Raw genomic sequence first — 15,591 nt, 5'->3', positions numbered from 1 at the left:
AACGGAGGCCAGGGACAAAAGGAGGAGGGAGTGGAAAGAGAAAGAAGAGCGGGAGGAGAGGAAGACCCACGCTTATTGAGTTACAGTGAGTCTCACTCTGAGCTCAGGATATGGCCTTAACAATAATTGATTGTAGTTTATGTAATGTACACACACAGAGACACACACACACAGTGACACCTGTTCAAATAGGTTGCAGAAGGGGAAAGGTAAACAGTGAAACCTGCACACTGCCCAACTAATGGCTCCCCTGTTTGTTTTTTATGTTTGACTTTTCCTCGGCCGGAAAAATGCCGCCTGTTTGCCAGAAGGGTTGAACAACCTGCTTCCGTTGCCTCTCTCGTTAAAAAAACAGAAAAACAAACAGGTTTTTGTTTTTACATGATTGGCAGTTAAAGTTCTTACTGCTGATGTGGAAGAAATAAAATCCCTGTTTTCCTGACAGAAGACACACGAGACGCAGGAAGGGAGGGACGGGAGAAGCAGGACTGCGTTGGGCAGACTATCGGACCCTGCTGCAGTAACATGAGAGGTTTTATAAAAGGGAAACACTACCGCTTTTGTAGTACATAAAAGATCTTCTTGGTAGCTTTAAAGCTCAATTTTATGGACTGTTGCTTGATTCAGATTAAGTATTCTGGAAAATGTAGGAACAACACAGTACAAGATGGACTCTAAACTAGACTTTACGCTTGTTATCTAGTGTTACGATAGAAGGTCTGCTAACGGCGGTCACTATTTATTTACACTATTACATTGTTACGGTATTATTCTCTCTTTTTTCACCTTAACCAAGTCGTTTTGTTGCCTGGCCACTCGTTTCATTGTGCATTTCTGCGAGCCTAATTCTAATTCCATGTTGGATTGAAATATTTTAGAGGCCTCTCTTCACAATTATGTGAAGCATAAATGTCTATAAGAGTCAGAATATGTTCCCCTGGGAGAAGTGTTATTGCTGGAATTATGTCATCTCTGTCATTTTATGCGGGGAGTAAATAATATTCTGCTATTTTAATGTGTTGGTCATTGTTTGGCTACAGCAACCTATTGTTCTCCTGGTAGATCATTTTAAAAACTGAAAGTAATCTAGCTCACCTACTGGTGACCTTCCATCATGTCATAGTCCTCATTAGTCAACTTTATGTGCTTCACTGCCCCGTTGATAATAAACAATGAAGTCAAATCGAGGACGCACAACTAGAGGAAACACTTTTTGTTTTTCAGGGACACACGGTCCCGAGCAGCAGCAGCAGCCTGATGCAGTGAAGCATGCTGGGACATCTTTGCGGACTGGTCTCCGCTTAAACACTCGTGGCCTGTTTTTACAAGGCTTAGCGTGTTGAAAGCTTATCTCCGGTGAAAAGGGGGGGAGCGGTGGATATAAAAAAAAGTGAGGGAAAGAGAGAGAGAGAGAGAGAGAGAGCACAGGACGAAAAAAGAAAAAGCTGACTTCCGCACGGGGAGAAGGTTCAAAGGGACCTCTGCTCCTGTGTGATCTGTTTGTTGTCATTTGATCCCTGAGTTGATTTTCACTCTCTCTCTCTCTCTCTCTCTCTCTCTCTCTTTCTGGCTTCCTGTTCCTCTCTTTCACTCACAGGAAACAGGGATGCATGTACACAAGGCCTCCGACAACAGGTTCACCCTTTTCCCTTCCTTTGGGGGCCAATAAAATGTTATTTGTTTCTCCTCAAACTTCCTGCATCCTGGACACACAGTGTACTGAACCCTAAATAGTTTTACCTCCGTGACATAAAACCAGCTCGAGTTCATAACCGCCTTACCAATAAGCCACAAAAAGGCGATAGAGTGCTTTTTAGTAATACCAATCCTTTTTCTAGGAAAAACGAATTAACTGTGTTAAGCACTGGACGTCTACGTGCATACCTTTGTTTAAGTTATTTACATAACAGGTCCAGTGACCGTGAAATGTTTCCTGTGCGCTGTTTGCAGTCTGCCCAGTCAGCAGTTTGTGCCACCACAGGGAGCAAACAGCTATCGAAATTTCCTCAGAGTGCTTCATTTGCATCGGTCAAAGACATGTATGTGAATTGGCTTAATTTGTTTTCTTCTATGTGTCACTGAAAAAAAGTTTCAAATCAATCACAACCACTTGGAAGGGGAGGCGTAGTACAGACATTAACATCACGATAGTGAGAGGAGACAAACTACCAGAATCACAATGTTAGACTCGAGACTGGGACCTGAGTCAGACTTAAGTTACACCCAAACACTTCAGACGAAAGACTTGGCTTGATACCTCTGCAACAATAAAAACAATAAAAGCTTGCAAAGCTGCACACTTTTTATTAGCATATGCATTTTAGGAACTGGTAGTAGTACAAAAGACTACTACAAAGACTCACAGAGCTCGGTCTCTGCTCGCTTTGACTTGTTCCAAGGAAAGAGAAGAAGAAAAAACGCAAATCTGTCCCACTCCCTTCCCATAAACGCTGCCGGGCTTCCGATATGGCTCGGTTTTCAGTTGTTTTATCTGGTTATTTTTCTCTCTGGAACAAGGGCCCAAACGTGGGAACAGCCCGTCTCCGTTCCTCAGATAAGGAAGTGGCGGACTTCCCGGCATCTTGGCGTGGCATTGGTCCAGAGCCATATGGGTCACAGGTCACTGCAGTGTATCACACATCCTTCCTTCCTGTCCGTCCACGACCTGTTTGGTGAGGGGGACTATTATCATGGCCTCCAATGTGTATATATATATGTATTTTTAATTAGACTTTTTATAGCTACTATCTATTAATAATTTGACTTTTGTATGTTGTAAGTGTGTATACTTTGTATTTCTTAAGAGAAGTTTCTTCAATCGTGTAAACATAATGTTTTTTTTGGAGGCAGCATCTAGTGGCCATTAGAGGAACTGCAGCTTAAGAAACTTGGACCAGCTAACATCAACCTACTTCCCCTAAAGTGTGTGTGTGTGCGTGTGTGTGCGTGTGCGTGTGTGTGCGTGTGTGTGTGTGTGTGTGTGTGTGTGTGTTTTACGGGAAGTGCCCTCTGGGATGTGTGTGGCAGCTCTGATGGGCATATCCTATTTACCCTTCACACACACTCACTCACTATCCCTAATTCACACACCCACACACACACACACACCCACACACACACACTCAACATAATACTCATCCCTTCCTTCTCTTTTCTGACCATGTTATTCACTTTGTTAGGTCTCTTTTATTTTAGAGTCTGTCTTGCTTTACTTACAATGTCAGTTGATAAATTCATTTGTGCAATCCCAAATATATTGAGCCAAAATGTGATGTAAATCTACCAGGAGCCAAGTCTTTACTCAGTGTTTTACTCTAAATGGACACCGTTAAACTTATGTGTTCGTCATTGGAAAAGCATGTCTATAATATCTGCCAATGTTTCTTGTAGCCAACTGTACCAGTTTACGTGCTCATGATGTGTTCTCCTGACGTCAATGATTGGCAGAGGACCTACATGAAGGCAAGTTTCATTTTCTTCTTTCTCTTCTCTCTCCTCCATCAACGTTAAGACAAAAAAGAGAAAAGTTAGACTTAGCTTTGAGATCAATGAGTCATAACCAAAGAAATACCAAGGCACACTGTTTTGCAAGAATTAAAAAGTATTGAATACGTGGGCTCAGGACACGTAAAAGACAGCTCACAGATCAACCACGGCTGGTATCAGCTGACAGGAGAACTGACACAGGCAGGTAGGTGTGTACATAGGTCGCTTCTAACAAGGCATCAATATCTTTAAGGTTAACAAATAATCAATAACATCAGATATTCAGACATTCATATGGTAAAATATTGCAAAAATGTGTATGTAATTTTTTTTTGGTCTCATCTTATGTGACCAAACTCACGATCTCCCTCACAGGCTTATGCTTGCCTGAGATAATGAATCAACATGAACGTAGCGATAGTAAAAACAACAGAGCTGCAGCTGTAGACTAGTGATTCACAGAAGGTCAGACTTTCCTTCCGCTGACAGATGACAAGAAGCTTAACCTGTTGGGTAAACATGCTCACCGGCTTGCTAATACCAAACACAATGCATGCTGGTACATGTAGGCCCTGTGCCAGGAGCAGAAGAGAATGCAGATGTATTCATTAACAGGATCATAGTTTTGATAAACTACACAGATAAACATGTCTAACCTAGTTAATATGATCTGATCTAAAGCTGTTTGTCTCAGCTGTATCCGAACCTCTCACACGTCGTCTTCAGCCGTGTGATTGACAGACGGCCTGATAGATCCTGAGAGCGTGATACACTCTCTCTGCTTCCTGTGAGTAACTGTGTCACTTGAATCATCTCCGTCCCTCTGTCTCTTCTTCTCTTTCCTCCCTCCCCTCCTCCCTCTCTCATCAGGCCTCCATGTGTCTGATCAGTCTTGTGTTTGGCGCCACACTCAAGGATCCTCTCCTGGTTAATGGGTTTTATATTTTATTTTAAAGCCTGCTGTCACAGCCTGTCCCTGGGTGGTCCTCCTCTGAGGTGAGGCGGCATGGGATCACACATCTTGAATATGTCTCCTTGGCTATATGCTGCATGTTGAAGGATCAGAATTACTGGAAACAATGTGGGCTCAAGTGCAACAAATGTGCAGAAAATGAGACATATTGGCAATTTTACCTCGTCATACAAACTCCATGACGTTAAAGGTCTAAGGGCAGTAAGATGGAGACAATTTCACTCATTAAGTGCCAAAGACACTAAAGGAATTGAAGCAAGATTTTCTTTTATAAAAATATTTCTCTTTAGTTGAGAATTAAGATCATTTTCGATTAATAACTTTCCTAAAATGGTGTAGCCATGCAGCAAATGGTGACCTTTTAAAAAAAACTATTTCTTTGTTGGCACCTTTTTTTTAAATAATCTAGAACATGGCTGCTCCTTCGCTTCAAAAGGGGCCAGCTGAAGTGGTTCGGGCATCTGATGAGGACGCCCCCTGGACGCCTCCCTTTAGAGATTATCCGGCCACGTCCAGCTGGTAAGAGGCAGAGAGGTAGACCCAGAACACGTTGGAGGGATTATATATCTCTTCTGGCCTGGGAATGTCTCCCCTGGAAGAGCTGGGAAACGTTGCTGGGTAGAGGGACGTCTGGAATACCCTGCTAAGCCTGCTGCCCCTGGATAAGCTGAACCGATAATGGATAATTGATTGATGGGATTGATAATTGATATATACAATAAACAGAAAACATAGGTGCTGGATTGTTAGTGATACTCCCCCACTAGGCCTTTCCTTGTTATTGCAGCACACAGCAAGTTATTAAATATCAAAAAGAAAATGCAGGAACAGAAAAACACCCTACTGTGCCTTTTTGTGACACACCTCAAAAACAGAGCTGCAAAAAAACTACAGCTGATTTGGGAAATGGAACTATATACAGTACGTTGGAGCTGTTTTTTATAAAGACTTGTTTTTATCCCAAACGGTTTTGTTGCTGAGTGCCACAGAAAGGATCGGTGCAAACTAATTGTTGCTTTTTGGCTTTTCGTGGGATTTTTCCCCCAGAAGATTTTTGAATTCTCATTCTTTAATGATTACTTACAATTAAATCCCTGAAGGCAATGACAACAATAGCCTTTTACGCCACTAAATCACCTTTAATAACCCTCATATTTGTGTTTGTGTGCGTGAGTGTTTTGGAAAAGCGGCGCTTCCTCAACATCCACTCCAAGCCTCTAATCTAGCCAGTTTCCAAAAGAAAAAAATCTTTCCTCCAGAACACAACAGAGATCCCCCCCCCCCCCCCCCCCCCAAACTCCCACCCATCCTACTCCCTATAATCCGCACCAGGTGTGCTCAAGCCCACACACTGTCCCCCCCACCCTCCACCCTCTCAGCCCTGTCCTACTTCGGCCACCTCATCATCCCTCCATTTCTGGAATCAAACACCTCTGCTTCGCTCGCTATACAAAGAAACACTTTGTATCTGGCAACTGCTGTTGTTGTTCCTTCTCTTCTGGCTTCCTTCTTATCCAGGTCCACCCTCCTCACCCTCCTCCCTCTCTTCTCTCCCGGATGTCCTCGGTCCATCTGTCAGCGCGTCTATCTCCAGACTGGAGAAAGGGAGGGGAGGGATGACAGCAAGGAGATGACAGATGAGAGAAAGCGAGAGGAGCAGCCAAAGGCCTCAGATTATCTCTCAGAAGTGGCTCCTATCTTCCCCCTGAAATGATAAACATTCATTTGTATTCGCTGTCGATGTGAATGCCCCATGTCAGGTGACTTTAATGAAGGAAATGACCCAAGCACCTCGGTTCCTGCTTTGCCAACAACAGACTATGCTGAACCTTGAGTCCTGCTTTGAAGTTCACTTTATATCTGATGGTTGGCCAGCCTTTGTAGATGTAAACGGTTTTCCAAGGAGCTTTTGAGTAAAAGCATGTTTTTGGTGAAGCAGTGATCTCCCCATAGGGAGAGGAGAGTGTCTTCCCCTGTTTTCCCCCTCCGAGGCCTTGATTTCACGCATCATCAATCCTGACCTGTGTAACCCAATAAGAGCCCTTTGTTCTTTACATCAAAGAGGTCCCACCGGACCAGACATCAATCAGCGATTGATAGCGCAAAGCGGATTCCACCCATTTGGAAAGCCATCAATACCGTGACCGAAGGAGGGGAATCCCTCTTCAGAGAACTGATTGATTGATTAGGTGTCTCCCAAGACAACCGAATTCTTTCACTGGTCATCCACACGGAGACTTTGTTACCAGGATGTCTTATTTTTATTCATCCTTCGTGAACCCACAGATGTTTCCACATTGTTCTGGTTTGCCAGGAACGTATTTTGTCTTCGGTAACTTGTTCCATAACAGTAACATCTGTCTCTATGTGTTATGAAGCAGCAGGAGATTTTCTGTGCCGTCACACAAAACCTTTTCAAAGTTATACAACCAGCAAAAGCATACAGCTCAGAGACAGATTGTTGTTGTGTCACCACATAAAGTGTCGAGGAGGATTAGTTTGGTGAGCTTTTAGTAAAGAACCACCGTCCACCCTGTATCTAATGAAAGACCTGCTATTTTCTATTGGGGGGTCTCTGGTCCTGTCATACCCTGAGCCAGGCCATGTCTCACCATGCTAAACAGGCTGTGACCTCATGACCTCGCGCACGGTCTTCCTGAACAGAGGGTGGAAATGGCAATGGAGGCCCGTGTTGTGGCTAACTCATGACCAGGCGCCAGCAAAGCAGGAAGTGGATTTTTTCACATAAACACTAAAGATTCAGCACTTTGAAGCGAGACACAGAACTGTTTGTTCGCATGAAGCACATAAACAGACAAAATAATAACGATAAGCATGTAACAGTGACAAACACATCAGCACTGGGAGTTCCCTAAGCAAGCATTATCTTGAAAGTTGCGTCATTGATTCAGTGGTGTTGTAAAGAAACCAAAAGGCAGCACACAGAGAGTCTCTCTGAGGAAACTCCGAGGTCCACTGAATGAACCTCCCCGTCTACCAACGGGCCTTTCTCTAAGGTGTTACTAATAACACTAACGATGGCGCTGTTCTTCTCAAGGGTTCCAGTGAGAGTGACACAGTGTTGCAGTCAAGACCACCTCAACTGAGACCAGGTCATGGGCGAGACAAGACCAAGGCTTTGAGGAGTTGAGACCAGGGTCCAGTCCCTGGCAGCGCTGTGTTTGGTTTGTACCCAGTGACTCTACTCTTTCTGTCACTCTCTGTGTTTGCACACATGTTAAGGGACAGTCAATTTCAATTACATCTTTGGAGAGAAAATTCAGTGATGCATCACTGTTTCCCTTGGAGATACACCAGTAATCCAAGAATGAATCAACAACTTTTGACCTTTACTAAGAAGCTAACCTAGGTCAGGTAAAAATAAACAAAAGCACAAGCAGCAGGACCTCTGATCTCCTCAGCATCACATCCCATCAGCCCTCAGTCTTGCTTTGCTCTCTCTCTCTTCTCTCTCCCCTCCTGGCAGCCTATAGCCCATACAGTCTTCTCTGGCTGTGGTACAGTAACCCTCTACCCCTCCTGTCCCGGCAGCTTGCCGTAGTGTGCCGAGCGGGCGAAGTGCCAGCCAGCGAGCAGCCGGCCGTGGGACAGTGACGTTTGATCTTTGGGGGGGAACCACTGCCAGCGCTCAGCCTTCCTCGGCTGAAGCGCTTTCTGCTTAAGTGGCGTTAGCGCCACGGAGATCCTTTAAGATGCCGCAGCCGCGCACGAGACCTGTGGGCAGCTGGCCCTCCGCTGGGGCTGATGGGATTGAAGGAGCCACGGAGTGCTGGTTACGCTGGGAGTCAGGTCGGACGGGGATAAGGAAAAGGGGAGAGTGAGGCATGGAAGGAAGTATGAGGGGGGTGGGGGGTGGCTGGCAAGACTTGGTATGCGAGCGCCGCCAACTCTGGCCTTGGCATGGTGCGCCAACGCCCGAGGATTAGGGGTGTTTGTGGCTTTTCAGTCGCAGCGGGAACAGAAATGTATGTGTTGGAAGACGTGTTGGGGACACGCGTGTCCTTGGATTGGTGAATATGTCTGACTATAAAGACTGTTTATGGAGTGGAATGAACGCTTCTGCGCACTATGAACTAAATCTACGTAATGATAATGACAGCGGGTTTATGTTGTTGGATTGCACGTGCTGGCTCAGTGCGGTGACAGGTGTTGGCCCAGGTTGCCGAGAGGTGACGGTGGTAATCGCTGCATCTCGGCTCGTTTGGCTAACGGCTGTCGGGTCTTCGTGCGAGGCGTCCGTCTGCTCGGTGTCCCTGTGTGTCACTGTCACAGCTGCTGGAGCGCTGAAAGAAGATCCGCTGTCGGTGGATTTCAACGCACCGTGTCTGCACTGCAGGTCTCGATTGATTGAAGCGACACAAAGAAGGGTCTTGGTTTGTGGTCAGGTGACGTTAAGGTTGTTTAGTGCACTTTTTTTTGCAGTTTGGCATAGTTTTGATTTGATATAGTGCAGTTTAGATCCCTTTCATAAATGGTAAAAATAAACGTTTGGAAGAATAAAAAATCAGATAAGGAAACATACAATAAAAACACAATAAAATGTGTCTGCACTTACAGTATGTCGGATCCTGGGCATCTCTTTTAGGCGTGGTTTATAATGGCCGTAGCGATGTCAGTCACCTCAATTTTTCTAAGACATGACTGTCACAAATAGTTCACTCATTAAAGCACTATTAACATGTCTGAGGATTTTAGAAAGACGGTCAATTTGTTTTTAGATGATCTACATTCTATTTTGCAGTCAAATCAATTTTCTACAGGATATTCAATCTTTGTTTCTTTATGATGCATTTAATACTTGACTTGTATAAAGGAAAGAAAGTAGCCCATGAATATGAGATATGAGTTTACAGTTAATTACAGTTCCTCCTCGGCGTTGTGGACGTTAGTTTATGCCGTTTTTTTCCGGTTACACTCGTCGTCTTCACAGTTCACTTCACAGTTCATTTTGGCGTTTCGGAGAATAATGCAACCAATGTCACGCGTGAGTATAAACAAATCTTCGAGTTACACAACTCCATCGGTACTATATGTGTTACAGCTACTTGAGCCACCAGTAATGAACTCCCAGCAAACAAAGTAGCAATACTCACTGCGGTCAAGTCAGCAGACACTCAGATCTCCGTGGTCAACTCAGCAGACACTTAAATTGTAGTGCACCTATACGCTGAAACTTACGGTAAACGCAACCAAACGGCACAGGACGGGAGCGAGCGAAAGATTTTGCAAAGTTAGCGGAAAGATTAACGTGAAAACTTCCGGTTTTCTACAGACGAACATCCAGTTTTCAAAATAAGATGCCAACAAAGTATACATATTGCATAATGAAATGAGATTAAATGAATTATATTCCAATAAGTATAAAAAATGATACCATCATCTCGTGAGTTAAAGGGAAAATACACCTGAATTGTGCGTAAAGTGTATTTATTCTTTGATTTGAGGGTTGCTGGAAATTAACAATACCTGACTGACAGTCAATTAAGATGTTTTACGAAGCAAAAACTCTGAACTGAATTTATATCTTCAAATGGCAAATTTCTGAAGTTTTTAAGGTGCTATGAAAATGTTTTTCTCAATAATTCCCCACAATGACTAATGCATATATGTTCAGGACAAAAAAAAGGCTAATATCACAATATTTGAGCTGCTACAAAAAATTTTTTCTCAATAATTCCATACAATGACTGATGTATATGTAATCAAGGCATCGTTGACGCCACCCATAGAGAAAATTTGACACTTTTACTGTACCAATTAAGAGATATTTCAAAGTAAAAGTCATACATTTGAATTGAGAAAATATCTAATAAATGGATGTTTGAAGTGTAATAAAAAGTATTTTCTCAGTAAGTCCAGACAATGACTGATATGTATGTGTTGAGGACATCGTTGACTCCACTCACACTGAAAATTAGACATTTTTACTGTACCAATTAAGAGATATTTCAAATTAAAACTCATACATTTGAATTGAGAAAATATCTAATAAATGAATATTTGAAGTGTAATAAAAAGTATTTTCTCAATAAGTCCAGACAATGACTGATATACATGTGTTGAGGACATCGTTGACTCCACCCATACTGAAAATTAGACATTTTTACTGTACCAATTAAGAGATATTTCAAAGTAAAACTCATACATTTGAATCGAGAAAATATCTAATAAATGGATGTTTGAAGTGTAATAAAAACAGTTTTCTCAATAAGTCCAGACAATGACTGATATACATGTGTTGAGGACGTCGTTGACTCCACCCATACTGAATATTAGACATTTTTACTGTCCCAATTAAGAGATATTTCAAATTAAAACTCATACATTTGAACCGAGAAAACGTATAATAACTGAATATTTGAGGTGCTATAAAAACTATTTTCTCAATAAGTCCAGACAATGACTGACATGTATGTGTTGAGGACATCGTTGACTCCACCCACACTGAATATTAGACATTTTTACTGTCCCAATTAGGAAATATTTCAAATTAAAACTCATACATTTGAACCGAGAAAAAGTATAATATATGGATATTTGAAGTGTAATAAAAAGTTTTTTCTCAATAAGTCCAGACAATGACTAATATACATGTGTTGAGGACGTCGTTGACTCCACCCACACTGAATATTAGACATTTTTACTGTACCAATTCGGAAATATTTCAAATTAAAACTCATACATTTGAATCGAGAAAATATCTAATAAATGGATATTTGAAGTGTAATAAAAACAGTTTTCTCAATAAGTCCAGACAATGACTAATATACATGTGTTGAGGACGTCGTTGACTCCACCTAAACTGAATATTAGACATTTTTACTGTCCCAATTAAGAGATATTTCAAATTAAAACTCATACATTTGAATTGAGAAAATATACACACAAGGTGATATATTTCGAGTGTTTATTTCTTTTAATGTTGATGATTATGGCTTACAGCTAATAAAAACCCCAAATTCTGTATCTCAGAAAATTTGAATATTACATAAGACCAATTTAAAAAAGATTTTTTAATACAGAAATGTTGGCCTACTGAAAAGTATGTCTATGTACAGTATAAAGTATGCACTCAATACTTGGTCGGGGCACCTTTTGCATGAATTACTGCATCAATGCGGCGTGGCATGGAGGCGATGAGACTGTGGCCCTGCTGAGGTGTTATGGAAGCCCAGGTTGCTTTGATAGGGGCCTTCAGCTCATCTGCATTGTTGGGTCTGATGTCTCTCATCTTCCTCTTGACAATACCCCATAGATTCTCTCTGAGGTTTAGGTCATTCAAGAATTTGGTTGAGAATCACAAGGAGTGAACTGCGGCTGGAGTCAGTGCTTCAAGAGCCACCACACACAGACGTATCCAGGACATGGGCTACAACTGTCGCATTCCTTGTGTCAAGCTACTCCTGAACCAGAGACGTAAGAAGTGTCTTACCTGGGCTAAGTTGCCTGAGCTAAGTTACCTGGACTAAGGAGAAAAAGGACTGGACTGTTGCTCAGTGGTCCAAAGTCCTCTTTTCAGATGAAAGTCAATTTTGCATTTAATTTGGAAATCAAGGTCCAGACTCTGGAGGCAGAGTGGAGAGGCACACAATCCAAGTGTCTTGAGGTCCAGTGTGAAGTTTCCACAGTCAGTGATGGTTTGGGGTGCCATGTCATCTGCTGGTGTTGGTCCACTGTGTTTTATCAAGTCCAAAGTCAGTGCAGCCTTCTACCAGGACATTTTAAAGCACTTCATGCTTCCCTCTGCTGACAAGCTTTATGGAGATGCTGATTTCATTTTCCAGCAGGACTTGGCACCTGCCCACACTGCCAAAAGCACCAATACATGGTTTAATGACCACGGTATCACTGTGCTTGATTGGCCAGCAAACTCGCCTGACCTAAACCTCAGAGAGAATCTATGGGGTATTGTCAAGAGGAAGATGAGAGACATCAGACCCAACAATGCAGACGAGCTGAAGGCCGCTATCAAAGCAACCTGGGCTTCCATAACACCTCAGCAGTGCCAGTCTCATCGCCTCCGTGCCACGCCGCATTGATGCAGTAATTCATGCAAAAGGAGCCTCGACCAAGTATTGAGTGCATACTGTATACTGTATATGGACATACTTTTCAGTAGGCCAACATTTCTGTATTAAAAATCCTTTTTTTAATCGGTCTTATGTAATATCTAATTTTCTGAGATACAGAATTTGGGGTTTTTATTAGCTGTAAGCCATAGCCTAAACACTCGAAATATATCACACTTTCGATGATATTCTAATTCATTGAGATGCACCTGTATACATCAATCATTGTTTGGAATTGTTGAGGGAATACTTTTTATAACACTTCAAATATTCAGAAATTACCTGTTCCTCTGTACAAATGTATGACATTTACTTTTAAATATCTCTTAATTGGTACAGTAAAATTGTTTAATTTTCAGTATGGGTGGAGTCAAAGATGTCTTGAACAGATATGCATCAGTCATTATCTGGAATTATTAAGAAAACCCTTTTTATAGCACCTCAAATATTCAGAAATGTACCAGTTTCTTGGTACAAATGTATGAGTTTTAATTTGAAATATCTCTTAATTGGGACAGTAAAAATGTCTAATATTCAGTTTAGGTGGAGTCAACGACGTCCTCAACACATGTATATCAGTCATTGTCTGGACTTATTGAGAAAACTGTTTTTATTACACTTCAAATATCCATTTATTAGATATTTTCTCGATTCAAATGTATGAGTTTTAATTTGAAATATTTACTAATTGGGACAGTAAAAATGTCTAATATTCAGTATGGGTGGAGTCAACGACGTCCTCAACACATGTATATCAGTCATTGTCTGGACTTATTGAGAAAAAACTTTTTATTACACTTCAAATATCCATTTATTATACTTTTTCTCGGTTCAAATGTATGAGTTTTAATTTGAAATATCTCTTAATTGGGACAGTAAAAATGTCTAATATTCAGTTTGGGTGGAGTCAACGACGTCCTCAACACATGTATATCAGTCATTGTCTGGACTTATTGAGAAAACTGTTTTTATTACACTTCAAATATCCATTTATTATACTTTTTCTCGGTTCAAATGTATGAGTTTTAATTTGAAATATTTCCTAATTGGTACAGTAAAAATGTCTAATATTCAGTTTGGGTGGAGTCAACGATGTCCTCAACACATACATGTCAGTCATTGTCTGGACTTATTGAGAAAAATATTTTTGTAGCAAAATGTCTTAATTGACCGTCAGTCAGGTATTATTAACTTCCAGCAACCCTCAAATCAAAGAATAGACACTTTACGCACAATTTAGGTGTATTTTCCCTTTAACTCAGGAGATGCAGGTAGCATGTTTTATACTTAATGTGAATATAATTCATTTAATCTAATTTCATTATGCAATATGTATACTTTGTTGGGATCTTATTTTGAAAACCGGATGTTCGTCTGTAGAAAAACCGGAAGTTTTCACGTTAATCTTTCCGCTAACTTTGCAAAATCTTTCGCTCGCTCCCGTCCTGTGCCGTTTGGTTGCGTTTACCGTAAGTTTCAGCGTATAGGTGCACTACAATTTAAGTGTCTGCTGAGTTGACCACGGAGATCTGAGTGTCTGCTGACTTGTCCGCAGTCAATACTCCCCCAGCAAAGTGACACTAAACAAAAGGCCATGCTTCAACTGACAGTTCATAAATAATGAGTGTTCAGAGGACTTGCGATCTTTGTGAAAGGATTTCCTCGAGCACGTTGTTCCAGAGTTCAGCGGCTCCCGACTGAAGATGTTGGATTACCTTTGTGTCTTTGATCTCAGCTTTGGAGCAGTTAAACGGAGAGAGCACATCCTCTTAGCTGAAGCAAATGAACCACCACAAAAAAAAACTAGTTGTTGTTTATCTTTAGGAGCGTGTAAGACTCCTGGCTTTGTGTCCTCTGGAGTTCCTCGGAGCTCATTTCTTCCCCGGCGCTCAGTCGGTCAAAGGTCGTCCCTTGTGCTAATTGTTTCGAAGGGGATGGAGTGGAGCGAGGCCCGTTCCCCTGGACCGACTCCAGACAGCTGAACAATGGTGACCCTCTGTGTGTGTGTGTGTGTGTGTGTGTGTGTGTGTGTGTGTGTGAGTGACAGCCTGGGTGGCCCAGCTACGCTACATTGGGGTGGTGGTGGGGTCAAGTCAAGCAGAGTCTGTTCTTGTTTTGCTGTAGAGACCAGACCCCCTACCTTTCCTGGACATAGAATGTGTAACCTTCTAGACTGGAGACGTCAACAGTGTTTTTCTTTATGAAAGGTTTGATTAGCTTTACAGAGATCACATCTACTAGCAGTATAATCACTAAGTGACATCTGGTTGCTGTGGACAAAGTCTGTGTCCACATACTTTTGGCGATATAGTTTACGTGCAAAGTTTGACTTAACAAGCTGGACACTATCTTATTTCTACCTTGCTGTGAATGTCTTGGAAAACTAAATCGTAGAATTAAAATAGGATTTGCCTGTTTACATGCATGAACATGCACTAAAAGCATGCGCAGCTGGCCTGGCTAACAACACAAGGAGAAGCTCGACTAACGACACACACCGAGTTCAATCTCTGCTCAGGTAGACATTACTCCGCTATATCTTTACATGGTGAATAGTTGTTTGCTGCTACATTAATGCTCTGAATGTCGTGTATTGCCCCTTAAACTTGCATTGTTTTTAATGACCATGTTTTTAAAGTCTATGAGAAAATGACTCTACTTCTCTCTTGATTTATTACCTCAGTAAACATTGTAAACATGAGTTTATGGTCTCAATCTCTAGTTTCAAGTCTTCTTCAATACAGCATGATGTTCATTTAGTAAGTTATGCTCCATTTAGAGTCAAACAGACATAAAGCAGAGTATGCTTTAGGGCGGGTTTAGTGTGATTGACTGGTTGCTGCCACAGCGTTGTTCTGGGAGTTTTCGCTACATGAAAGTTAATTGAAACATTTTGGTCGCCTAAAAAAAATGTGCTCCATGGATGTATTTGGAAGAAATGTATTAATAGGCTTTGACTTCCTTTCAAATAGATATACACACACCTCCACTTCCAACTGCACTCAGTCCTCACGCAGGATGTCCACCTCTGGTTTGTCCCAC

Source organism: Anarhichas minor, unplaced genomic scaffold (assembly GCF_050575085.1).
Source record: "Anarhichas minor isolate MPS153535 unplaced genomic scaffold, ASM5057508v1 ptg000011l, whole genome shotgun sequence".
NCBI lineage: Eukaryota > Metazoa > Chordata > Actinopteri > Perciformes > Anarhichadidae > Anarhichas > Anarhichas minor.
The sequence above is the reverse complement of the archived record's forward strand: the minus strand, read 5'-3'. Positions refer to the sequence as shown.